This window comes from Euprymna scolopes, chromosome 8 (assembly GCF_053919585.1).
Source record: "Euprymna scolopes isolate OS-2025 chromosome 8, ASM5391958v1, whole genome shotgun sequence".
NCBI lineage: Eukaryota > Metazoa > Mollusca > Cephalopoda > Sepiida > Sepiolidae > Euprymna > Euprymna scolopes.
The window spans coordinates 118386691-118413279 of NC_136489.1; the positions used below are offsets into that span (position 1 = coordinate 118386691).

Below are 26589 nucleotides of genomic sequence, written 5' to 3' on the forward strand. Positions count from 1 at the left end.
TTTGCGTGTTTTGCAATCTATCTTTATTTTATTAATAGCTGAAGTACTCATCTACGTCAGCATGTTAACATTTTCCGCTCGAGAGCGGTTAGATTGTTTTCATTCTGATCACTTCTATCCCACCATGTGGTATATTTTCACAATTGAATCACTGCATATCAAGGCCAACGACACTCGAGGATACGGATAACAAGATAGGTGGATTTGTCAGTTGAATAATAAAAAAAATAGTGGATCGAAAATGATGAATGGAATAAACAGAGTAACATTCCTTATGGGGAAAGATTTATGACAAGTATGTGTTGAGATTGGATTTGAAGACGACTATGTTGTAGCTTGCACGGAAGTAGTGTCGTAGTATTGTGTTCCACAGAGATAAATGATAGTTAAACTAAATACCGCATATTTCGGCGTATAAGGCGATCGTCAGATAAGACGAGGTACAAAATTGGAGCCAATTTTAATAAATTTATCATATATCGGTTGTATAAGACTACGGCTAAATTACGAAGTCATGTTTGTTTAGCCTAGGCTAGAAATTGCAACACCCGGTAACTTATGAAGTATTGTTTTTTAATGATGATTTTTTTTTTAATTTTAAGGGTCGTCTTATACGCCGAAATATACGGTATATTAATCAACTTAGAACCACTTTTTGAAACCCAACCTTTCTTGTATGTCCGTCCTTCCTATATGTCCCCGAACCCTTTCCGAAGTTCATTGGTTATAACCTTGGGGAAGTTAGCCGATGTCTGGACATTACACATCATTAAAACATGTTCTAGTACAAGCATTTACAAAGAAAACATAAAAACAACCCGTAGCGTAGTTGATAAAATACTTGGTAAAATTCAGTTGTAAAGTTTATACTCTTCTGGGAGGTTTGAAGGTTCAATCCTCAGTACGGGCAACACTAAAAATATAATTGCGAATTACTTAGGACGTCTACCCAGGTATGGCCGATAGAAAGAGGGCGTGATATTCCCATGGATGAAATAAAGGGTTCCGTTCGAAAATCTGTACAGATTACCGTGTTCAACAAAATACACTTGAAGGTCGGAGGTTACATCCGAAAACGACCGAACCATTGTGAAAATAACATTACAGGTGATAACAGTAGTTTGAAGAATCCAAATAAATACGAATAATCAATAAATCCTCATCTAAAAAATCTAGAACCGTAATATCAATTTATTTCTTATAAACCTGGTAGTGTTCGCTTTAATATTATGCCTAGAAAAATGTGTATAATAGAGTCTCAAAATGATGTTTACGGGCGCGTGTGTTAAATTTGAGGGAAAGGTCTAACATACCGTGAAATGTGTCTGCGTAGTGCAGATGTGCCGGTAAGTGTGGTGCTCATCAGAGGCGAGATCGGAAGAAAGTGTGTTGATTTTCTTGAGTGATCGAAATCAGTGGTAGCAGTCCTTGCTGTTTCCATTTGTTGTTCAAGTCTTCTTCTTCTTTTCAATTCTTCTACCAATATTATTAAATTAAATTCCAGTTTTATGTCGTCTTATAATAACATAAAAAACAATTATGACTTTTTTCACTTCACTTCTTTGAGTATTGTCATATAAACAACAGACATCCCAAACTCCCCATCTTAAGAACGGCTTTCGGAATAGACACTCCTGCCATCATCAAGTTTAGAACAGCTGTCGGAGTAGACAACAGCTTTCCTTTTGGGGAGGGGAGAAATAATTCTCGCTAATTTTACCATTTTAAGAAAAAAAAATGGAAGTTGCAGTGTCGGTAGTAGAGAAGTAGAATTGTTTATCGCGCATGCGTACAAACCTGGCAGCTAGTGATTTCTATAAGTACTTGTCTCCACAAAATTAGAATGTTTTTTATCCACATAGTCGAAAGCTATAAACGTCTACATTCTACAGAAAATTGTGGAGTGGACCTAATGTAAAAATTATACCCCCACCTATAAAAAAGTTTTTCTCAATCCAGTGGGCCACCTGAGGAGAACTGTATTTTCTCCATATCTAAAACGGACCTTGTGTCTCTGTCTGTCCCCTGTCATTAAGTAACTATCATCTATATATTAATATGCTTGTCCGTACGGTGTCACGTCATCATCATCACAAACATTAATTAATGAAACGCGTCATCATCATCGCAAACATTAATTAATGTGAATTATCTCCCTTTATTGTTCACTCTTTATTAGTTAAAAAAAACCATTAACCCCTTTTATTTTCCAAAACTTCCCGAACAACAACAACAACAACAACAAAAATATATATGAACTGTCTATTTATGGTTCCGGATTATTTTAAAGACAATTATGCATAGAAGGTATCGTTCCACAGTTTAAATAGTATAGTATTTTACTTACATTTTTAACGATATCTTCTGTTTATTATTGTAGTGTAATATGGAACGCTTATTCTATTTTAATCAGTAATAAATATATTTTTTACATTTAACGCTACGAGTTCGTTTTTTTTTTTTTTTACTGTGCCACTTTATCTTTTTTTTATTATTTACTTTTGAGTGAGCCTTACATAACAAAAAATATGTTTAGAAATAAATGTTACAAAAGTCAAGAATGACTTTTAAATAAATCACCAAAATGACCATTCGCAAATAGACTGAGTAACACAGAGTCAAAACATATTTTACGTCTTGTTGTTTTGTTTTTGTTTTACGGCATATCAATCCTTTTTTGTGTTATTTAATGCCGAATCGAGTAATTTTGTAACATTTATACAACTTCACGTTGTTTACATAGTTATTACTTATGTTTTGTTCGTTTTATTTTATCATCTTCTAATGCCCACCGACAGGGCATGCATATTTAAATACTATGAAAAAATGGACACAACAATTTTTTTTAATATGAAATAAAACACTTTGTTTCATTACTTACGATTTAATTTATTTAAAGAAATATTTATTTCCTATTTAAAGATTTTCAGTATATTTTATTTAACTAAAGAATTTTTCCATTATTTTTATTACATTGTTAGGTGAAGTTTCAGAATAGTTAACCCCCCTCCCCATATTAAGAATGGCTTTCAGCATGATTCTTACAATAGCGGTATCAAAGATTTTTTTTCCTTATTTTAAAACAAATTATTTAAAAAAGATATAAGACCATTAAATTTTTTTTCATTAAATAGCTATTTAGGTGAAGGTTCAAAATAGTTAACCCTTCTCCCCATAACCGTTTTTTTTATGCAGTAAAATACTTTGTTTCAATAATTATGGTTTAAATAAATATTTATTACTTATTAAAAGATTTACAGTATATTTTATTTAACTGAAGAAATATTTATTGTTCATACATATATTTCCCTTATTTTTTTACATTGTTAAGTGTAGTTTCAGAATAGTTAACCACCCTCCCCATATTAAGAATGGCTTTCAGCATGATTCTTACAATAGTGCTATCAAAGTTATTGATTTTTCTTATTTAACAAAAATTATAAAACAGATACAAGAACATTTTAAACATTTTTTTCATTAAATCGTTATTTAGGTGAAGGTTCAAAATAGTTAACCCTTCTCCCCATAACCGTTTTTTTATGCAGTAAAATACTTTGTTTCAATAATTATGGTTTAAATAAATATTTATTCCTTATTAAAAGATTTACAGTATATTTTATTTAATTGAAATCTATATCAATAATTCGACTTAAAAAATATTTGTGAATTTCCAAATCTTCATTGATTAAAATTCAAAATAAATAGAAAAGTCTATTGCATATGTAAAAGTTGACGGTTGCTTATTTAACTTCATTAAAAGCTATCAAAGTAAACCAAGAGCTGCTCAATATTCTGGCTTAATGGATCATTTAGCAAGGAATGAAGATGGTTATTCTGGTGTACCAGTTATTCTACCATCTACATTTACAGGAAGTCCTAGGAATCTACAACAGCTTCATCAAGATGCAATGGCAGTTTTCTGTGACCTATTCATTACTCACACGTGTAATCCAAAATGTCCTGAAATATTAAACAACTTAGGGTCATCAGAACTTTCACAAAATCGATGTCAACAATGTCACAGTTTTTTTTTTAATTCACAGTCTGACTCCCTAGAACCTGCTGACTGACCACTATTCTCACTCCAAGCAGCTGATCGATGTCCCTGTCACCGCCTCAATCATCACCGGCACTTCCTGACAATATCAACAGCATCAGTTACGATAGCATTGACCTTCAATAAAAGTTTAAACTAAAGTTCTTTGTTCTACTTGCTTCCATACGTTCATTTTTGTAATATAACAATAAGGAATTTCTTACTGATGTGTTTTAAAAGATTTTAACTACCGTGGAATTTCTACGGGTCCTGCTAGTTTGTATTATTATTATAATTGATTTTTAACTATTTATTAATACGAAATCGAGTTTCTTTTTTGCAACACCTCCATATATATATATATTGCAACACCTCCATATATATATATATATATATATATATGTATATACGCAGAAACACCCCCATATATATATATATATATATATATATATATATATACATACATATATATATATATATATATATGTATATACGCAGAAACACCCCCATATATATATATATATATATATATATATATATATATATATATATATATATATATGTATATGTATATACGCAGAAACACCCCCATATATATATATATATATATATATATATATATATATATATATATATATATATATAAAGAATGAAAAATACTTAAATTCAGATATATAAGTTTTTTTATAAAGCTCTTTTTCGTATTGATTACTTTAACAATATTGAATTTTTTTAATATAATTGATTAATCTCTCTCTCACACAAACACACACACTCTCTCTCTCTCTCAATATATATATATATATATATATATATATATATATATATATATATTATAAGAATGTCCGTTCAACGATGTGTAGAATCGAAGATTAAGATAAAGATGTTTATGTTACTCTAAACCTAATGTTCTGAGTTCACATTTCATTTGATCAAAATCTATTCTATGATTTTGATACTAGAAAATGTATAATATTAAAAGCATCAGTTTGTGAAAGAATTTGAAATTCAAATCTGCGGTCTGATGATTAAAGATCCAATTTCATGCAAATCTGAAATATTAAAATTTTGAAATAGAAGATTGCACATATATATATATATATATGCCTTTTAAATACTCTAAAAATTTACCAAGAAAACTGAAATTTTGGGAATATTTATTAATTGATGTCCAATAGCTATTTCCTTCTTTTACATAAAAATGATATTAAAATCAAAATAGCCCACATTACAACTCCTATCCTCTAGCAGCTCTAATGATCTGTCTATTAGTTTAGGAAAGAATCCTGTACATACAAACGTATAAGCATATACGTAATTTTCGAGAGAGAGAGAGAGAGAGAGATAGAGATAGATAGATAGATAGATAGATAGATAGATAGAGAGAGAGAGAGAGAGAGAGAGAGAGAGAGAGATGGGGGAGCGAAGGGTGTAACAGAAGAAGGGATTAGGAAATATATAATTATATAATGACTTCCTTCAGTCTTGACAGACTATGAATACCCACTGTAAGGGTACCTATGCGTGAAATTTTTGTGGCAAGAGTTGTGTAATCTCCAACCCCAACTCTCCTGAGTCGACATTGTTGAATATCAGTGGCAAGTGGAGATTCAGGTCGACTGGACATAATACTGAAATAAGCGGAAAGCACATACAGTGCCTAGAACTGGTCACCCATCTGGTACTAGCCAGGTTCAACGTTGCTTAACTTCGGTGTTCTGACAAGAACCTGTGTGTCAACGCGATTGCGCCCGATACAATATAAAATTATATATAAAGTCATTTTCTATGTAAGACCTAAATTGCAATAGATTTGACAAATCGATATTTGATTCTGATTAGCGATGGCTTCCATTTTTATCCTCGAATCATGTTCTTTATACTACAAATGTATAATTCACTTTACGTTCGTCCCAAAAATAAATACTCCAGCAGAGAAGACAATTTTAAATAAAAACGTAAAAAGATGAATACGTTATAATTCCTATTTTAACTTAATAAACGCTATCAGTTATTTCACTTACATTTTCTGCCTTTTCTTTTTCATCTCTTCGTGAATTACACATCATTATTACTGCTTTTTTTTAATTCAAACTAAAATGACAATAATGAATACCGTATTTCGCCAGACAATATAGTTAGTAGTATATAATGCAATTAGATTACCTAGTAGTATATAATGTAATTAGATTACATATTTTATTTCACATTTTAATTTTAAAATTTATTTTTTAAACTGAGCCAAATTTGTCAATTAGTTTTATTCATTTTCTTTTCTTGAAATTGTCGTCAGCAAAGATTTGTGTACGAAGAGAGATTTGCTTATTTATTTATTTATTTATTTATTGCTTATCGTCTGCGTGAAAAGAGAAATAGAGAGAATGAAAAGGATAGATCCTATAAAGAGGCAAAGAAAAGGCGGACAGCCGTATAAAAGAGAAAAAAATGAGATTTTTCTCAGCACGCGCGCGTGAAAACAAAGTGTAAAGAGAGAGAAAGATTCATTATGCAGCACGCTCGTCGAAGAAATGTTATGGGCCATGACGAAGAAGAAGAAATAAAAGGGTTAGGAATGCTAGAAAAGTGCATAATTTGACGGCGACAGGCAAGGACGCCGTACGGCAAATGCCTGCCTCCCCGGCGATAGCGGGCGATAAATATCACAAATGAAAGAGTCGGGAAAAGAAATGGCGAATTCGTCCACTGTTTTTAAACGAAATGGACGAAAAATATATCTTTGACTAGCGACAATAAATACGAGGAATAAACAGCGAATTTATATGTCCCGACATTATGAAAGACGAGAAAAACATTAACGAAGGAACGAGATTGATCAACGCAAATTAGCTACGACATTGGATGGCAAAATGGAAGAAATTGAAAAAAAAGCGAACCTGTCTCAACTAACAACTTTCTGCACACAATATATATATATATATATATATATTGTGTGCAGAAAGTTGTTAGTTGAGACAGATCATTGGTACCGCCGGTTTCAAGCCCGATAATAAGGCCCGTTTAAGGTATCCTTATCAAGCTCTCTTCAGCCAATATTCGTCTCTTGCTTGATAAGGATACCTTAAACGGGCCTTATTATCGAGCTTGAAACCGACGGTACCAATGATCTGTCTCAACTAACAACTTTCTGTACACAAAATATAAATACGCTCTTACAATTTGGATTTTCCTTTTAATTGAGCACTCTGCTGGAATTCTTTTTCCAAAAAAAACTAATCATATATATATATATATATATATATATATATATATATATATATATATATATATATATATATGCAAAAAAGAAAGAACAGAACTTATGAGTTCATTCATTATTTCCTGCATTTCCTCTCTCTCTCTCTCTCTCTCTCTCTCTCTCTCTATATATATATATATATATATATATATATATATATATATATATATATATATATATATATATATCTATTGCTGACAAATAACTTTTCATGGACTTTTTGTGTCAATATGATGTTTTTACTCAATTACTTTGATTTGCCCAAATACGTGATTATCTTCTCTTTTATTTTTTTTAATTACATCTATAACTAATTTTTAATTAATAAAATTTGTATTGTTTAATGATGTCATCTTTATTGTTTTCGCAAGTGTTCGTCTTTCGTCATTTCTTTTCTTTTTTTTTTTACTTATGTCTTGAGAATGAGCTTATCCCATTCCTATATTTTAGTGGCATTTTTTACTACGAATCCCGGGAATTTATATATCTTCTTTTTTTTATATATAAATTTGTTGAGTCATCGTTTTTCCGCCGTTCACACCGGAATCAATATGAATCATAGCAATAATCACATCATTTTGAAATGCTTGAACATTTTTAAAAAGCAAGTGCCGCCTAAAACATAAAGAGAGTTTTGTAAATGAAAATTAGGAGAAAACCGAAATTTTATAACAAAAATATTTTTTACAAGAGATAAAAATATAAAAGTTTTCATTAATTTATGTAAACATGCGTTTAGTGAAAAAAGTTGCGTTAATAGACACAAGCCATAGAATTTTGAAGGCCAATATGTTCATAGTGTGAATACGTGTGTGTAAATAATATAAGTATGTGAGTATTTGGCAGCGTGGTATTGTTTAAGTGTGTGCGTAGGGTTACCTTGTTATTATTACTGGTGTGTACAGATGTGTGAGAGTTGATGAAGGCTTGTTTCAACTATTTTATGAACCTAACTGATATTGCCGCTAGTGACCTTAGACGAAATCAAATCAAAAGAAAGTTCTTTTCAGCAAAGGCACGGTGGAGTGAGGTTATTTGGCGCACGTTCTGATGTGTTTCAGGAGCGATCGGCTGGTGTCATTTTGGGTTTATAGCTTTTGAATGTTCGTTTTCTAGGAGCTTCTAACTTCGCACTGGATCATTACTTTCACATAGAGTTGTTATTTTTGAACTTTGAAACTATTTTCACTGGTTGAAAATATATTGAGATAACAGGTTCCTCTGAAATCTCTTTTGTTTTAGAAAGTGACGAGAAAAGCGAATTCCAACAAAGCGGAGAAAGAAAGCGTGTAAGCAATTGGAGTCATTTGATTTTTAGTGTTCGCTGAAAAAACTTCGTGATTCGATTGCTACAACTTCTTTCATTGAACCTCTTGCCTTCTTTCCCTGCTATATACGCCCCCACACGTGTCAAAATATAAAAATTAAATGTAATGTGAAAAAACATTTTGCTCTCCAATTTCTCATCCATGTTGCCATGCATAAATATGACATATTACAGTCGTCCCTTACGCGTCAGTGACAATATGTCTAGTCTGGGAGTTAAAAAAAAAAGTTTTTTTTTTTTTTAATTAAATATTAACGAAAACAATTGCTAAACAAGATGCAAATAACTAAAGTAGTCAAAGGCTCGTTTTCCATTGGCTTCATGTAAGGAAGAGCATCACTTCTTTTCTCAGGGTTACTCCACTTGCCCTTGATCCTTTATCTTATATTACTGAGTCATCAAGCGCTATTTTTTTTAAGTATTTGGTATGACTTGACCGAGGATTGAACTCTGGTCTCCCAATCCGTTCTGTCAGACACGTATACACTTCATGGGAAATTTCATGAAATTATTTCATGATTATTTATATATTATATCTATAATGCGTTAGCGTGTGTGTTATTTTGTGTGTCACGCTTACATCTTTTTTTCTTCCGAGTGACTGTTGTTTAATTGTTATGACCTTTCATTTCTTATAATAAATAATTTTACCAAAAATTCTTCATAAGTCTTGCTTTCGGCTTCATTATAGCTGATGGCAGTGAAGTCATCTATTTTTATAAATAATTTTACCAAGAATTCTTCATAAGTTATGGTTTCAGCTTCGATTATAGCTGAAGGAACTGAAGTTATATATATACATATATATATATATATATATATATATATATATATATATATATATATATATATGTATGTATGTATGTTTTTAAAATATAATTATCTACAGCACATCAGAGTGATATATATATATATATATATATATATATATATATATATATATATATATATATATATATCACTTTGGTGTGCTGTAGATGATTATATTTTAAAAACAATATATATGCCGCTCCAAAAATTGGTTAAAGGTGAAAATTATTCCCAACTCGCATTTAGGTAAAAATGCACTTTCGTAAATAATTGAATTTTTTCCAAACGTATCGCAAAAACAAAAGCAAAAACATCTCTCTCCTTATATATATATATATATATATATATATATATATATATATATATATATATATATATATATATATATATATATATATATAGTCATCCACATACAGTACTGTTCATCAGTGCGGCAAGCCAGGCTCGAAACCCGACCGCCCAAATGACAGTTAAGGCTTCTCACCATTGCGCTATACCGCTGCTGCTGTGTGGGTAATGAATTAATAATGTTTTGACATCGTCCAAATGCCTCCGCTCGATTTGTTTACACAAAGAGCATCTATGTATATGTATATGCATACACACGCACGCATATATACATATATATATACATATATACACATCACACACACACATACACATATATATGTGTGTGTGTGCGTGTGTGATGGGTGCATATATATATATATGTATATATATATATGTGTGTGTGTGTGTGTGTGTGTGTGTGCGCGCGTGCGTGCGTGCGTGCATATATTTTTTCTTCATAAATTTTGGTTTTGGTTTCGATTCAAGCTGAATCACCGAAGTCATGTGGATATTTTTTATTTTTGAAATTACAACTTTAAAATATATAAGAATCGATAGACATTGACTCTGTAATAATATATACGAAATCTGCATGAATTAATATGTCATATTAAAGCATATTTTACGACCGGGCTACGGCAGGCGTCCCCGCTAGCTTAGATAAATATTTTTGCAGTTTTAACAAAAGAGCTACAATGATATCAGAGCGTCTTCATTTACGATCAACATCCACAGAATGGCCACATCAAATATATTACATATGAATGAGTTCACTGTGGAATTTTCACAGGTCCAGCTGTTATATCATAATTATTTCAACCGCGACAGACAAATGCAGAAACAAATAAACTTCTGCTAAAACACAACGCCCTCTAGTTGAAACTGTAAATAAAATCCATTCATTTATTAAATCCCAGAGGAAGTATTTTTACTGAAATATCGCGTGATACAATTATTTCACGAATATTTGATGCATTAATTAGTCAATAGGGGAAAGTTAGTTGATGCGTTTGACTTTAATTACAAACTTCAAGGCCAAATGACCAAAGCACGCGGACGACCACACTGTATAATTACTAGCCGTATTCATCCGGTGTTGCCCGTGTGGGAATATATTACTAAAGATTTGCTTGAAGCATCTATACCGGGGAAATATCGACGGATCCGATAATGGCAAATTTTGCACCCATTCAGAATGGCGTCTATTTGACCGGAGATAGATTTTTCACTACAATCTCACATCATGTCTAACTTTGCAGCTTATCCAACTTTTTAAAAGTCTTGGATGTTGTACACATGGGTCTAATTTTGCACTACCTAGTCCAGGTCAGAAGAGAGAGAAACAGAGGATCTTGATCATTAATGCTTTTCGAAGTGTTGCCATAATCTGCATGCATGTCAAAGAACGGGTGTGATTCGAGAGATAATTTCCGTAAACGGGTTACAAACCGGACAGAAAATTTGAAGAATGCAGGCGATCAGAAAGCATGTTTTTTGTTTGTTTGTTTGTTTGTTTGTTTGTTTGTTAAGGCTAGCGTCAGGACAGTTTTCATTATAACTTTTATTTTCATGCGTAAAATCTATTATATTTTAAGTAATATCAAATTTTAACTGAAAAGAATGATAAAATATTATCATAAATCACTTAAAGATATATAGTCTATATAAACCGTGCCCATTTTTGCACATTGCTCGCATCAATCAGTAGGAGCACCTTATGTGATTATCCGTAGACTAACCCCTTCTCAAAGATAGAAAAGAAAGCCTGGGCGGATTGACTTTATGGAATTGAACTGAAGCATATCCCAGCCAAACAGAAACAAGTCCGCTTAGCTTAAACATGGCCCAAACTGGTTGCTGATAACTCATTTTTAACCCCCACCCATTAAAACCAAAGTCTGAGCCATTATTTAAATGGCTTGTTCCCTGTTGACTGAAATATGGCTTTGGTCTTGTGCAGTTCTAGGAGGTCTACCCTTCCAGGCTTTACCTTCTCACCTGCTAGTGTTTTGCTAATCGCATGAGGCGCCCCTACAATATAATGCCGACAAAGCTTTCCATGAATTATTGCAGGCCAGAATGCTCTTCTTCTACGCCACTGACTCTTCATATCGCACTTTCCGACCCTTGTGTCAATATTTCGCCGTGAGAGGGAGATAACTACGAACGCATGCTCGCCTTATACGGAACAAAGTTGCCTTTTCGCAAAGGTCGGATGAATAGCTTTTGGTAACTACGATCTCTGTGACGTCATGAAAGATAAATAACTTTTGGTAACTACCATTCATTGTTTATGACTTCACACTGCTTTGTCAAGTTTCATTCACCCTTTGTGTGTTCATTAATGTATACATTTCAGATTGCATGGTAACAAACAAGCAAGATCCACAGAGTTTTAATAGATAGATAGACGTAGATAAATATATATATTCATATACACGTAAGTTTTACATTTACAGCCCAAATTTCTTAAAACCAAACAAAAATAAAACTATAATATTTATAAGGCAAACAAAAAATTCGTTCAAAATTATGGTAACTCCCGAACAATCATTATACGTCGGAGATCTTGATCAAGACGTAACCGAATCAGATCTTTACGCGAAGTTTAGTCCGGCCGGTCGGATCCAATCAGTGAGAATATGTCGACATAAAGAAACAAAGAAGTCTCTCGGCTACGGCTATGTTAACTTCCAGGAAGTAGCCGATGCTGACAAAGCTATGACCCTCTTCAACTTTGACCCGCTTCACAGCCGACCAATGCGACTGATGTGGGCGCAGCATGACCCTTATCTGCGAAAGACGGGTAAAAGTAATATTTTTGTGAAGAACCTCAACCATAACATTAGCAGCAAGGAATTGTATCACATTTTTGTAGTTTTGGGGAAGATTTTGTCCTGCAAGGTCGCCACGGACGAGAACGGGTCTAAAGGTTACGGCTTTGTACATTACGAGAACGAGCAGTCGGCCCTAGATGCTATCAAAAAATTCAACGGAACTGAGATTAATGGTCAAAAGATTCTGGTCACCAAGTTTGTGCCGCGGAAGGATCGGATGCATTCCAGTAACGTTTTCGTTAAGAATTTCGGTATTTCCCTGGACGATGAAGGCCTGAAGAAGTTATTTGGTCACTTGGGCGAAATTCTGAATGCAAAGATTATGAAAGACGATAATAATATTTCTAAGGGTTTTGGTTTTGTCTGCTTTAAGGACGCGTCGGCAGCCAAGAGAGCAATCCATGAAATGGACGGCTGTATATTCAACAGGAAAAAGCTCTACGTCAGCTATGCCCAGACGACTGTTGAACGTCAACAAGCTCTAGCAAGAGAAAGGAACCCACCAACTACCGTAGACGGTCAGTCTGACGCTAAGCTCGTAAGTAAATATCGGAAGAATAACCTCGCGTCTAATAATGAGAATGTCAATTTGAAGCCGAACAAAATCAATGTCGAAAGCGACGCCTATCGGACGCGAAGACCCGGTTATCTTGGTAAGCAATTGACCGAATCTACTTCTCCGGTTTCGAATCGACAACAATCACCCGGTAATGGAAGGTCATCGTCTTCGTGCGCGAAACCGTTTTCATCTACATTGCCAACCGACTTGAGACATCTCTTGCACGAACAGGTCATGCAAATTACCACCGAGAACAACGCGAAAAAAATTACCGGAATGCTGCTAGCATTGGACACGTCTGACATTTTGTATCTTCTCGACTCAGCACCTGTTTTACGCGAGAAAGTGCAAGAAGCCGAGCAAATTCTGTACCAACATCAAGCGAAACAGCAGATGTAGCCATCCCCCCTTTAAGCATAGATAGACGAAACTGTTTCCGTAATAGAAATAAATAAACTCTGCGAACCTAGATCATTGCCAGAACTTAAGAATAAACGACGGGAAAATATTTATTAGAGATATAATAAATCTGCTAGGTAAATGTTAAAGGTCGCGGCCAGAGTAGAATACCAGAAAAACATCTGTATAGACATTAAAAATGGTTTTATGTTATGTGTGCATTTGTTGTTGTTGTTGTTGTTGTTGTTGTCAAATTTGGATTTAGAATTCATTTAATATTACGCATGTATACTTTAGGAAATCACATTTTAAATGTGTCAACATTATGTGAATATGTAAAATCAAAACAAGATGACAACCGAATTTGACCTGATATCGTGTGATTTCGCTTCTTTAGATAATGTTAACACATTTCAAGTGTGCTTTTCTAAATTTACATTTTTTTTTTTACAAAAGAGTCACCACTTATCCAGGTTCGGGGGCCATTCGAGGATAAGGGTTAATGAGTGTACAGTAGTCAATGGGAAAATGTCATAGCAATCGTTAGTAGTGGGAATTGGGTAAAGTGGATTACTTAAGGGGATGGCTCATCAAGAATTTGTTCACATTGGACTTGAAGACAACCATATTGTAGTCAATTGGAAAGCAGGAAAATTTGATAATATCTAAAACAAAAACAATAACACAAAAACATTTTTTAATGGTTATACGGATTTTTTTTTTCTCTCGCATTCTGCTCTGGCCGCGAAAGAGTCCGCTGTGGAATTTCCACAGGTTCTGCTATTTTAAAAATAATATATATACCGCTCCCCATGTGGGGATACCAAATTGGTAAAATGGAAAATTATTCCCAGCTCGCATTTAGGTAAAAATGCGCTTTCGTAAATAATTGAATTCATTCAAAACATATCGCTAAAACCAAAACAAACAACATTTAAGTAAATCGCGATATATCCAGACAGTTGGCGAGATGGGTCAGAGGTAAGGGGCTTAGGCTCATTACCGTGGCGCCCCGATTTCGAATCTCGCTATATTCAGTCACTCTGATGAGTCGTAGACGACGAAACACGTGTTAGTGGATAATTACATTTTAAAAATAATATATATATATATATATATATATATATATATATATATATATATATATATATATATATATATATATAATTTTTAATATTAATTGAGTTCTATTTTGGAAAGGTACTCGGCTTGATGACATCACCGTGATCTGAGTAGTTTTACAGGGTAAAAAACTGAAGGTATTACAACTTATTTTTATAGTTCCACCGCTATGAAAAAAAGTGGCATATTATTTTATGTATATGCAAATGTACCACGAGAAGTTTGCATTATGTTTCTAAATTTTTTAGATGAGGGTTGATAATTTTGAATTATTTGGATTACTAGGACTATTGCTCTCATGTTGAGTGTTGTTCACGCCAATTTTCGGTCTGTGTAATTTCCGTTTTTCACGTAAGTGGGAATTACTTAAGACTTCTACCCGGTCATGGATCACTTAACGAGAGCATGCTACCTCCAGCAGAAAGATTTCAGAATTCGACCAGGTACATATGAAGAAGGGCGGGGGTTACATCAGCCGAAACAACACTCAAGATGAGAACAGTAGTCTGAATTATCCAAGTAATCTAAAAAGCACGTACTTTTGTGCTTTTAAAACATAAAACAGCGTTTATGCCCATTCCGTGTGCAGAGTTGGTATAGTACCTGCGCATGCTTACTTCCATCTTTACCTAGCATCGACCTAGCATGGCTAGTAGGAAGATATTATGGAATGTTATGAGAAAATACACTTCTTAGTATTTGCATGAGAGAGTAATTACTTATTTATTGGTAAAAAAATAATTACTTATTTATTGGTAAAAAATAATTACTTATTTATTGGTAAAAAATAATTACTTATTTATTGGTAAAAAAAATAATTACTTATTTATTGGTAAAAAATAATTACTTATTTATTGGTAAAAAAATAATTTCTTATTTATTGGTAAAAAAATAATTACTTATTTATTGGTAAAAAAACAATTACTTATTTATTGGTAAAAAATAATTACTTATTTATTGGTAAAAAATAATTACTTATTTATTGGTAAAAAAATAATTACATATTTATTTTTAACAAAATAATTACTTATTTATTGGTAAAAAAATAATTACTTATTTATTGGTAAAAAAATAATTACTTATTTATTGGTAAAAAAATAATTACTTATTTATTGGTAAAAAAATAATTACTTATTTATTGGTAAAAAATAATTACTTATTTATTGGTAAAAAAATAATTACTTACTTATTGGTAAAAAATAATTACTTATTTATTGGTAAAAAAAATAATTACTTATTTATTGGTAAAAATATAATTGCTTATTATTAGTAAAAAATAATTACTTATTTATTGGTAAAAAATAATTACTTATTTATTGGTAAAAAATAATTACTTATTTATTGGTAAAAAAAATAATTACTTATTTATTGGTAAAAAAATAATTACTTAATTATTGGTAAAAAAAAATAATTACTTATTTATTGGTAAAAATATAATTACTTATTTATTACTAAAAAATAATTACTTATTTATTGGTAAAAAAAAATAATTACTTATTTATTGGTGAAAAAATAATTACTTATTTATTGGTAAAAAGATAATTACTTATTTATTGGTAAAAAAAATAATTACTTATTTATTGGTAAAAAATTGTTTTAAGCAAAAAACGTTTTCAACTATTGAAACTCGACTGAACACACGGAAATAAATAACTACAACACAAAAGTAAGAATAGAACATATATATTGAGAGCAAGAAAGTATATACAATATTATTATACAATATTTACATAAAGTTCATTGGGAAGAACATCCCTGGAGAAGGTGTCGGCTGGGTAGTCGTCGACTCTCGACCTCGTTGTCTCTCTGTGTCTCTCGTTGGGTTTCTCGTTGGGTTTATCCCGTCTTTGCGGTACCAACCATATTTATATGATTAACACCACACATATGCTAATTAAGTAGATTCTATCACAACATCAACTAATGCATATGTTTGTGCTTTTAAAACAATGGTTACTTAAAAATAAAAAATATTTATGTAACGTAACTGAAATTTTGAAATACTTTCAGATTCTATTATATAATACAGTAGAGCCCTAGGATAAAGTTTTTGCAGGTTTCGATGTGAAATACGGTGTTTTTTCTGTTCCGTGGTTACAGTATTTGCCCCACCACTCGGTGTTATTTATAATTACATGTGTATTATATACTGTAGTGTATTTTGTTACCAATTTTTTTTATACCGGATCCCGAGTATTACTGTACTGTAAAATCAAAGTCTATACAAATATTAGTATCATTATTTATAAGACAATATCAATCAAATAAAAAAATCTCAATATGCAAGATAGAGCAATAGTACAAATGAAATTAATTTTTCACTAAGGAATACAGAAGTTTTTTTCCTTAATCCATGGTGTTCAACAAATGGCTCATCTTATCGGAGAAAATGTTTTTAGCAAAATAAAATTTATAAATGGTCATAAATTTTGCTAATCAGCGCATATATGGAATTATTTATAATTTACGGAATTTAATTCTAAATTTTCATTTATATATATATATATATATATATAGTAATTTATAAAATATATATGGTGATTAAGCTACACTGAATATTCTGCGTTTCATCCACTATAGGATTCGTCAGGCTTATGCGCGAATTCTGTGGTTGCTTCTTGTTTTTATATATGTTGAGGATTTCTAGTTAGCCAATCAGCTTTCTAGTATCCACCGCGCCCCTTCCTATCAGCCAATGGGCATGCATTTTATCGAACAAAGGATCTGTTTTAGAACTAGGTTAGTGGTTTAAAGTAGATCTTTTCCTTCCTTTATATATATATATATATATATATATATATATATATATATACCTATGTGTACACACATACATGCCCATACATATATATATATACATTTATCTTGTTCCTTATTAGTATATATATATATATATATATATATATATATATATATATATATACCTATGTGTACACACATACATGCCCATATATATATATATATATATATATATATATATATATATATATATATATATATATATATACTAATAAGGAACAAGATAAATGCAATTGTAGACACCGCACACTTTGCCCAGTCCAAAATAAATGTCTAACAAAAAGTGTAGTTTATCAAGCAACAATATTTGCGAAAGAAAACCCTAATAACAAGAAATATTACATAGGCATGACCTCCTTAGATTTCAAAACCCGATACTATGACCACAAAAGTACATTCAAAAATAAAAAAAAAACACTGTATAAAAATAACACTAGCGAATAAATACTGGGAACTTAAAGAAAGCGGACATTCGCCGGTAGTCGAATGGAAAATAATGAGACAAGCTACCACGTGCAGACATTTAGACAACCCATGTAAATTATGCCTCCATGAAAAATTTGCTATCCTGTACTTTAAAGAACCTCAAAATCTATTAAACTGTAGACGAGAAATAGCAAACAACTGTGTTCACAAAATAAAACTTACTCTAGGATAGCGATACAAAATAGCTTTAAAACTAACAATAACAATAGAAAACAAACAAATAAATGAATTAAATAAACATGAATATACATAAACGATCACACATATATGTGTATACATATATATATATATATATATATATATATATATGTATACGTATGTGCATGTATGTGTGTACACATAGGTATATTTATATATATATATTAAAAAAAAGAAGGAAAAGATCTACCTTAAACCACTAATCTAGTTCTAAAACAGATCCTTTGTTTGATAAAATGCATGCCCATTGGCTGATAGGAAGGGGCGCGATGGATACTAGAAAGCTGATTAGCTAACTAGAAATCCTCAACATATATAAAAACAAGAAGCAACCACAGAATTCACGCATAAGCCTGACGAATCCTATAGTGGATGAAACGCAGAATATTCAGTGTAGCTTGATCGCCATATATATTTTATAAATTACTAACTAGCTCTACCTACGTATTGAGTACTTTTGAAGTAAATACTTAAAATTTATGCATAAATCTATACTTTCGTATATTAAATTTATGTGAGTAAATGAAGTATATATATATATATATATATATATATATATATATAGTCATTCACACACAGTACTGTTTCGCTATTTCACAGCTCATTAGTGTGACTAGACAAGCAACTACCTCAGGCCATGATCGAAACTCGACCGCCCAATCGACAATCGGAGCTTCTAACCGTAACGCTCTATGGGCAGTGAATTAACAATGTTTTGACATTGTCCAAAGTACCTAAGCTCAATTTGTTTACACAAAGGGCATCGCTTCATACGCTAATGGTAATTTGTATATCACTTCCCATTCCCATATATATATATATATATATATATATATATATATATATATATAGAGAGAGAGAGAGAGAGAGAGAGAGAGAGAGAGAGAGAGAGAGAGAGGGGGGGGGAGAAGATATATAGATGTTACTTAGTGCAGCGTAAGATTAGGGTTGTCGCTATATTGCCTGCCTCTGTTTGAATCAATGAGACCCCGATATAACTCGCCATTTTGAAGTTTCGGTGCTTCATGAACATTATTTTCAATTCTAAATGCAACCAACCGTTAAAACGAGCGAGAGTTTCATGTTACCATAGATTTATGCAAAATAGTATTAAGATGACGACGCTTATAATTATGTAATGAGCATTCACTTTTCCAAAGCACACAAAGTTATCCGTTAACTAAATACATTTATTGCGGACTATTATTCTCATTTATCTTAGTTGTTGTTTCACGACGTTTCGGCCTACTATTCCTCTGGCCTTCATCAGGTGGTAACCTCGATGGGATAGGAACTCCGAATCTTCCAACTTCATCCTCAGCAATTACTGTCATCCATAATTGTTGTCGTCTCACAACTATGGATGAGAGTAATTGCTGAGAATGCAGTCAGGAGATTCGGAGTTCCTATCCCATCGCGGTTACCATCTGACGAAGGCCAGAGGAATAGTTGGCCGAAACGTCGTAAAACAACAACTAAGAAAGATGAGGATAACAGTCCGCAATAAATAAATTAATAAATAATATTCATCTCAATAATGAATTCCAATATAAATAATAAATAACTTTTAAGTAAAAATTTACAACCTCTTTTTTATGTAATTAAATCACTATTTACTTGCCTCTCCACGAGGTTAAACTTAGACGAGATCAGTTTTTCATGGGCGAAAAGCCGAGTCACTGCATTGGGTAAAAAAATTAAAATTGCCTTAGTCTAGAAGGATCCACTTTCATTCGCAGAGGACACGACTATGAATTTAAAAGAATAAAAAACAATAACAGTGAAAACATATACAAAATTAAAACAGAACTTATTTTTAAAAAAATCTAAATTAATTAAGTCTATTTTAAATTAAAAAATAAATGTAATTGAAGTGTTGTGCAACTCTTATATAGACAGAAAACCGAATAATTCTACATGAAAGGCACTGTGAATGAAAATCACAACAGTTGTCAAAAACTGTCTTCGTACGAGGGTAAAGTCAGATGCAAAGTTCGTTTTTAATGTAGAGAAAACCGAAAGAGATACTGCGCAAGTAGAAGTAAATTATTGGAGAGAGAGAGGTTTGCTATAGAACTTCCGTGTGGGAACATGGGCTTCAATTGCCGCTTTGAACAATTCAATGGTCTCATTTGCGCACTGTTCTGCAAGAAGAGAAAAGATATTTCCCCATGGGGCATCTCTGATGGCTTCCCAGTCAGTGGCTCTTCAGTTTTGGGTCTAGAATTTAGGGCGATTTCTACCATTATCACAGCGTGGTCAGCATTTTCGAGTAGGCTATAAGCATTCGTTACATAATCGTCTAGAACTGTGGTCAGAAATAGATCTAGAAGTGAGGCATGTTGATCTTGCTGGGTTGAGATAGGGAATGAGATATAGAGAAATTATGTGTTAAGGTACCAGCTGCGTCTGTATAAGTAGAGAAGCCAAGCCAATTACTGTGGTGGATATTAAAGTCACCAAATACATGTACTTGCGCGCTAGTGTCAAGGGAGAGTGCTATATCTATGCTCGATGAGGAATCTAAAACGTCATAATACTGTTATTTGATTATTGATTTGGTGTGAACTCTTCTCTAATCTCTTTGTGCTGATGAAAAGATTATATATGTAAACTTGATATAATCCCTGAAACGATCGTACACAAGTTATTAGTGCTTTGAATTCTTTGAATATATTCAAATGATCGTGTATTAATTGATTAATTTCGTTTACCTTTACTTTTACTTTAGCTCTAGAAGAGCTAACTCCTCTTCTATATAACTATGTGTATGTGTGTGCGAAATTCTAGAGAGAGAGAGAGAGAGAGAAAGAGAGAGAGAAAGAGTGAGAGAAAGGGAGGGTTCTCTATGGACTCCTAAACGACTGGGGCAATTTTTAAGAATTCCACACAAATGTACTTTATGTGGCTGGCAGTGTTTTTACATAGGTTTTGTATTGGAATGCATTCGATTGTATCGACAATCGAAAAAAAAAGCAATGAAAGAAGGAACAGGCGATTTTGACTAAAGTTAACGCCTTATACAGCCTAAGATCATAAGTGCATTTGAGAAGTTTCATTGCCCCACAAGCAGAAAGTCGCGACATATAAAATCAAGAATAGGCTTTTTGATATGACAGAGGCGCGTCCGAAATGAATATATCTATTTAGAACACAATTAATCCATTACACTTTACTTTGCATTTTGGACTTTAATTAAGGCCATTATCACCACACAAGTAGAAAGTCAGGCATCTAAAATCAACAGTGGGTTCTATGATATGACAGAAGCACGTTTGAAATGAATGTTTCTGTTTGCAGCACAAGTGACCCATCATATATGATATTCGCATTTTAAACGTTAATTCAAGCCATTATATAAAATTAATTTCATAAAATAACAGCAGATTTTCTACAGTGCAATGTAGATTACAATGTATTGTGGATTAAGTCACTGCGGGGAAGACTGAAAAACAGGCAGTTTCACTGATTTTGATGACAATAAAATATGGGAGAATGAAACAGAAGCATTCGTTGATTATCATTCTTCCTGAGTAACGTCGGACACACACACACACACACACACACACACACACACACACACACACACACACACACACACACACACACAAGCATTTCAGCCCAGCGTTGCCCGGATGTTTGGAGGTGTATGTTGAGCAAAAAAAGAAAAGCGGTCAATTTTTTTAACATTGGCCCCTATTATGACCCCTTAACATTTATTGTTTTGGCCTTAAATCAAGTTATTACGTTAGATCCATACCCAAGGAACCTATATCTAAAATTTCAAGTATGTAGACCCAAAATTGTCGGAGGAGTTTTGTAGAGTTTTCAAATGTCAATACGTTGAACTTTGACCCCTTAAAAGACAAATTTCTGACCGAAAACCGATCATATCGATTTTCCCAAATCTCAGTACCATGTATATCAAATTTCGAGTCTGTAGACTGAAAATTGACAGAGTTATTACGTAGAGAAATGTAAACACACACACACACGTTCACTTTTATATATATATATATATATATATATATATATATAGATAGATAGATAGATAGATAGATAGATAGATAATGCAACGCGACATACTCTGTGTAGTTTAATTGCCATATATATTTTCATAACTTGCTATCTAGCTCTACCTATGTATTGAGCACTGTTGAAGTAAATACTGAAAATTTACGCATAAAATTATATTTTCGTATATTAATTCATATGATTAAATGTAGTCATATATATATATGTATGTATGTGTGTGTGTGTGTGTGTGTGTGTGTGTGTGTGTGTGTGTGTGTGTGTGTGTGTGTGTGTGTGTGTGTGTGTGTGTGTGATCATTTCTTTAGAATGTATTATCTATGATGTTTCTCTCTTCTAAAGTCAAATGTACTTTTGCTTTGGGTGAAGCCAACCGGTGAGGTCGTCTTCGCTTAATGAGACCTACATTCTCTTTTGCATATCTACCAATAGGATCGACTGAATTTGCTCATACGATCATAAAGGGATTCTTCAACTTATTTGCTATTAAAGTAAAAAAAAAAAAAAAAAAAAAAAGAAAGAAATAAAACAGCTGACATTTTTCAGGGACTTTATTTTCATTTAATTTTTTTATATAGATTTCATTTTTAAAGATTCTCTATCTTTTTTTAATGTTTTTCATTTTATTTATTTATTTATTTTTAATATTTCGTGTTTTTATTTATTTAGTGGTCTAATCTTCTGTGTTTTTATTTATAGTTTAAATGGGACATTTTGTTGAAGAGCCCACAATTAATGCAATAATAACAACAGCAACTACAACAAGAGTTTTGCCAATTAGGGTTAAGGTTAGATTAAGTCTAAAGTTATGGTTATAATAAGTGTACAGATCTCCAGGTTGAGATCGATGGAACTCTAATTTCTAGCCTTACAAAATACAGAATAAATGCTACTGTGGAACGCACTGCGGAATAGTTGACATCCATCTGTGGGAGTTTATCTGTCTGTCGATCTATATATATATATATATACCCATGGGCATCTATCGATCTATCTATCTATCTATCTATCTATCTATCTGTCTATCTATCTATCTATCTATCTTGATCTAGCAATCTATCTATCTTGATTTAGCTATCTATCTAACTGGCAAGGTCAACAAGAGATAAGATGTGAAGCTATGTTTTGATAAACTTGTCAAAACTATAAAATGGACAAGTTGCACCGGAAGCTCTGAAAATAGCTGGCCGAAAGGGCGTGTAGTTGTCACGTGTTCAGGTTTGCTGGACATAGAGTCGAGTTGGAATTTGGACGTTGAGCAGGCCGGACGATTTAACAGGGAGAGAATTGATGTGTCTCAGAATGGATACCCAGAATTAAGATACCCACTGTCCATTCTTCTGCGATCGATATCTGAACCTTATCAAGAACGCTCAAATGGCGCAGAAATCCACCAATCCAAATATGTCTCCATACATGATCTGATAGTAGATTTGCAGAGATAGAGAATAACCTCAGGTGTGAGAAAGTGTTTAGAGAGAGAGAGAGAGAGAGAGAGAGAGAGAGAGAGAGAGAGAGAGAGAGAGAGAGAGAGAACTTTACGAGAACCAGGAAAAGCAGTAAATCTAATATATGAACTTCAAGAAAGATTTGATGTGAAATAAAGACCAGGAAGTTTCCAAATCGATTTCTTCTCGAGAGAAAGATAGACCACGCTAGTTTCCCAACTTGGTATTTTACCTCACAGTACATACAGCGCCTCGACTTCCCAAATGGTCACCCATCTGGTACTGGCCGGGCTCAACGTTGCTTAACTTTAGTGATCTAGCAAGAACCGGTGTGTCAACGTGATTGTGCTGTGTGATTCTAATATATGACCTCCAACAAAGATTTGATGAGAAACGAAGACTAAGAATATCTAGAGTCGATTTATCTTCAAGAACAGGTCATCCGTGAAAATCTCATGAAGAAAATGGACACGCCTACGATTGAAAGACACGAGCTAAGTCTGAACAGGATTGAACGAAACAAAGCATTTCTTTCCTCCCAATCAACAACTGAATTGAATAATATTGTTTTATTATTTCTATTTTCTTACACAGGATTTCTCTGTCTTATAGATTCACTTGTATTGTTCATATATAATACCCTTGCCATTTTTCTTTTTCTTTTTTTTATGTGTCTTCTGTCTTTTTCTTTTCTTTTACTTTTTCTTTTTTATCTGCTTTTAGTTTTTTTTTTTTTTTTTTTTTATTCCTTCTTCACTTTTTTCTGTTTATTCGATGTTTTTTTCTTCTTTTCTTTCGTCTTTCCTTACTTTTAATATTTTCTTTCTTTATGCTTTCTATTTTTTTTTTGTTGTTGTTCTTTAATATTTGTGTGTTCGGCACGTCTACGAGGAATATGTTCAATCTAACATATTGAAACATGATTAGCACAGGGCTAAATCCAGAAGTAATGGTCCAGAGATCAGCGGTCACCGCGCATCCAACACTGACTTAAATTCTTTGGACTCCCATAGGCTGGCAACGAGCACGACTGACCCTAACTAGAACCCTAAACCTTACCTTAAATCTAACTTTGACCACGGCTTATGGCAGATTGTTCTACGACCCAGTGACCAGAATCCAGAAAAGATGCATTAAGACATAATTGCTGAATATACAGGAAGTGGAACCATCGACATGAAAGGAAAGTTCAAAGCCATACTGTTACATATTAAAGGGGCTACCTAACAGTGATTATGTCACCTAGTGTAAATTTGGACAATGGTCACACTGAGTGCATGCCATGATAACCAAGATATGTAGAACAGCATTGTTTCAAGAAATGAGAGATGTAAAGTTGAGGCAGAGGTCAGCAAATCAAAAAGTAGATAAAACAGAAATATGAGAATATGATGAATTACGTCATGTTTTTTTTTCTAACTGGGGGAGACAAAAGTCTTTAAGCTAGTTTCTTCGTGTCAACAGGGCAAATGTTAAATATTAGCCGGGCAACGCCGAAAGATGTGCTAGTTATTAATATTTACAGATAAAACTATTTGTGCTAAAATGTTTTAATAGAAAGGAATGTTAAACTTCCATACTAGCATGAACAAAAATCTTAACTTGATGTTAATTTGATAGATGGAATTTAAGCTAACCATAATATAAACAAAGATACGTGACAAAAACTCAGCAAGGATCTTTAGGCTACGCGTAGTGATAACGTAATGGAAAAGCTAGATTTGAAAACGTAGAGTTTTAGTTACTATGGTGATTAGGTCGATACGCAACGCGTTAGCGGACGGAACGAGTTTTTTGGACTGGTCGCCCATGGCAACCAGAAGGGGGCGAATTTGCAAAATGTAGTTTAATACAAAGCGTGTCAACTCTGAAAATGAGCTCAGCAAGCAATAAATAATTATATCAAAATATAATTCATTTAGGAAGATTGGTGGCATGTGTTTTTGCTGGTGTTCCAACCGACACCGATGTCCGTTTCTTGTTTACATCCTGTCAATAAACTATTAATAATATCAACACATGATAGAGAATACACTAGACGAATCACATATCAGAACATTTAACACTCATAACACTTATAATGTTAGTTATACATCCTCCCCCGCTATACAACACAACACGGCCAATGATGAAAGCGCTGCCTCAATGTATCTGTCTGTGTACGTCACTCATTTCGGTTAAGATAGAAAATTAAATTTTAAGTAAATAATAAGCTATTGGAACATTCTCTCTCTCTCTCTCTCTCTCTCTCTCTCTCTCTCTCTCTCTCTCTCTCTCTCTCGCACTCGCTCGCTCGCTCTCGCTCTCTCTCTCTTTCTCTGGGTCTTTCTCTCTTCAGAGTCCATTCTCTCCAAATAAAACCTTAAAGAAAACTCAACGAACGTCTGCTTGTGTCCTCTTCCTTCGACGAAAAGAAACGACTATAAAAAAAGAGGCTTCGTATAATCACCCTACACGTATAAAGGACGCATGCATGTATAAATACGTTTATTTTGTCATTGAAAATGTCACAATACTTCTCCTTGTAAAACTCTCATGGCAAGAACTCACCTTCCTACCGCAACTGCAAATATTCTTTTTTTTTTCTTTCGTATGCATAATATCAAATGGACAAAATTTCTTTCCCAAACTGTCTCATCCGTTAAATGCGTTGATACAATACTGCTATCCTGTGAGGTGCAAGATGGTCATTTAAAAAATCAAATGTTAATAAACACTTTACATAAACCGTCCTCTAAAGCCATCCAATAATTTATTTATTCCATCCATTATTTTCAACCCTCTCATAGTATTCGTCATCATTCAGCTAACAATCTATCCCATTAACGTTTTGTTTCAATAAATGGTGCCTCATTAGTAAATACCTAAAATATCACGATCATAACAAGCACTTCACACTGATTACGAATACCTCATTCGATATGCTTTTATGCTTTCCATAAGTGTCTAATCT

At 32.9% G+C, this 26589-nt stretch overlaps 1 long non-coding RNA gene and 1 pseudogene across 2 annotated transcripts in view; one reads left to right on the forward strand and one right to left on the reverse strand.

Annotated features, from left to right (window-relative positions):
- Positions 1-26589, reverse strand: part of LOC145283740 (uncharacterized) — a 200723-nt gene that overhangs the window by 105023 nt on the left and 69111 nt on the right. The gene's annotated exons all lie outside the window — the stretch shown is intronic.
- LOC145283737 (polyadenylate-binding protein 4-like pseudogene) lies at positions 12088-13767 on the forward strand (annotated as a pseudogene). Its single transcript, XR_013868728.1, has one exon. The product of XR_013868728.1 is annotated as a polyadenylate-binding protein 4-like pseudogene (transcript).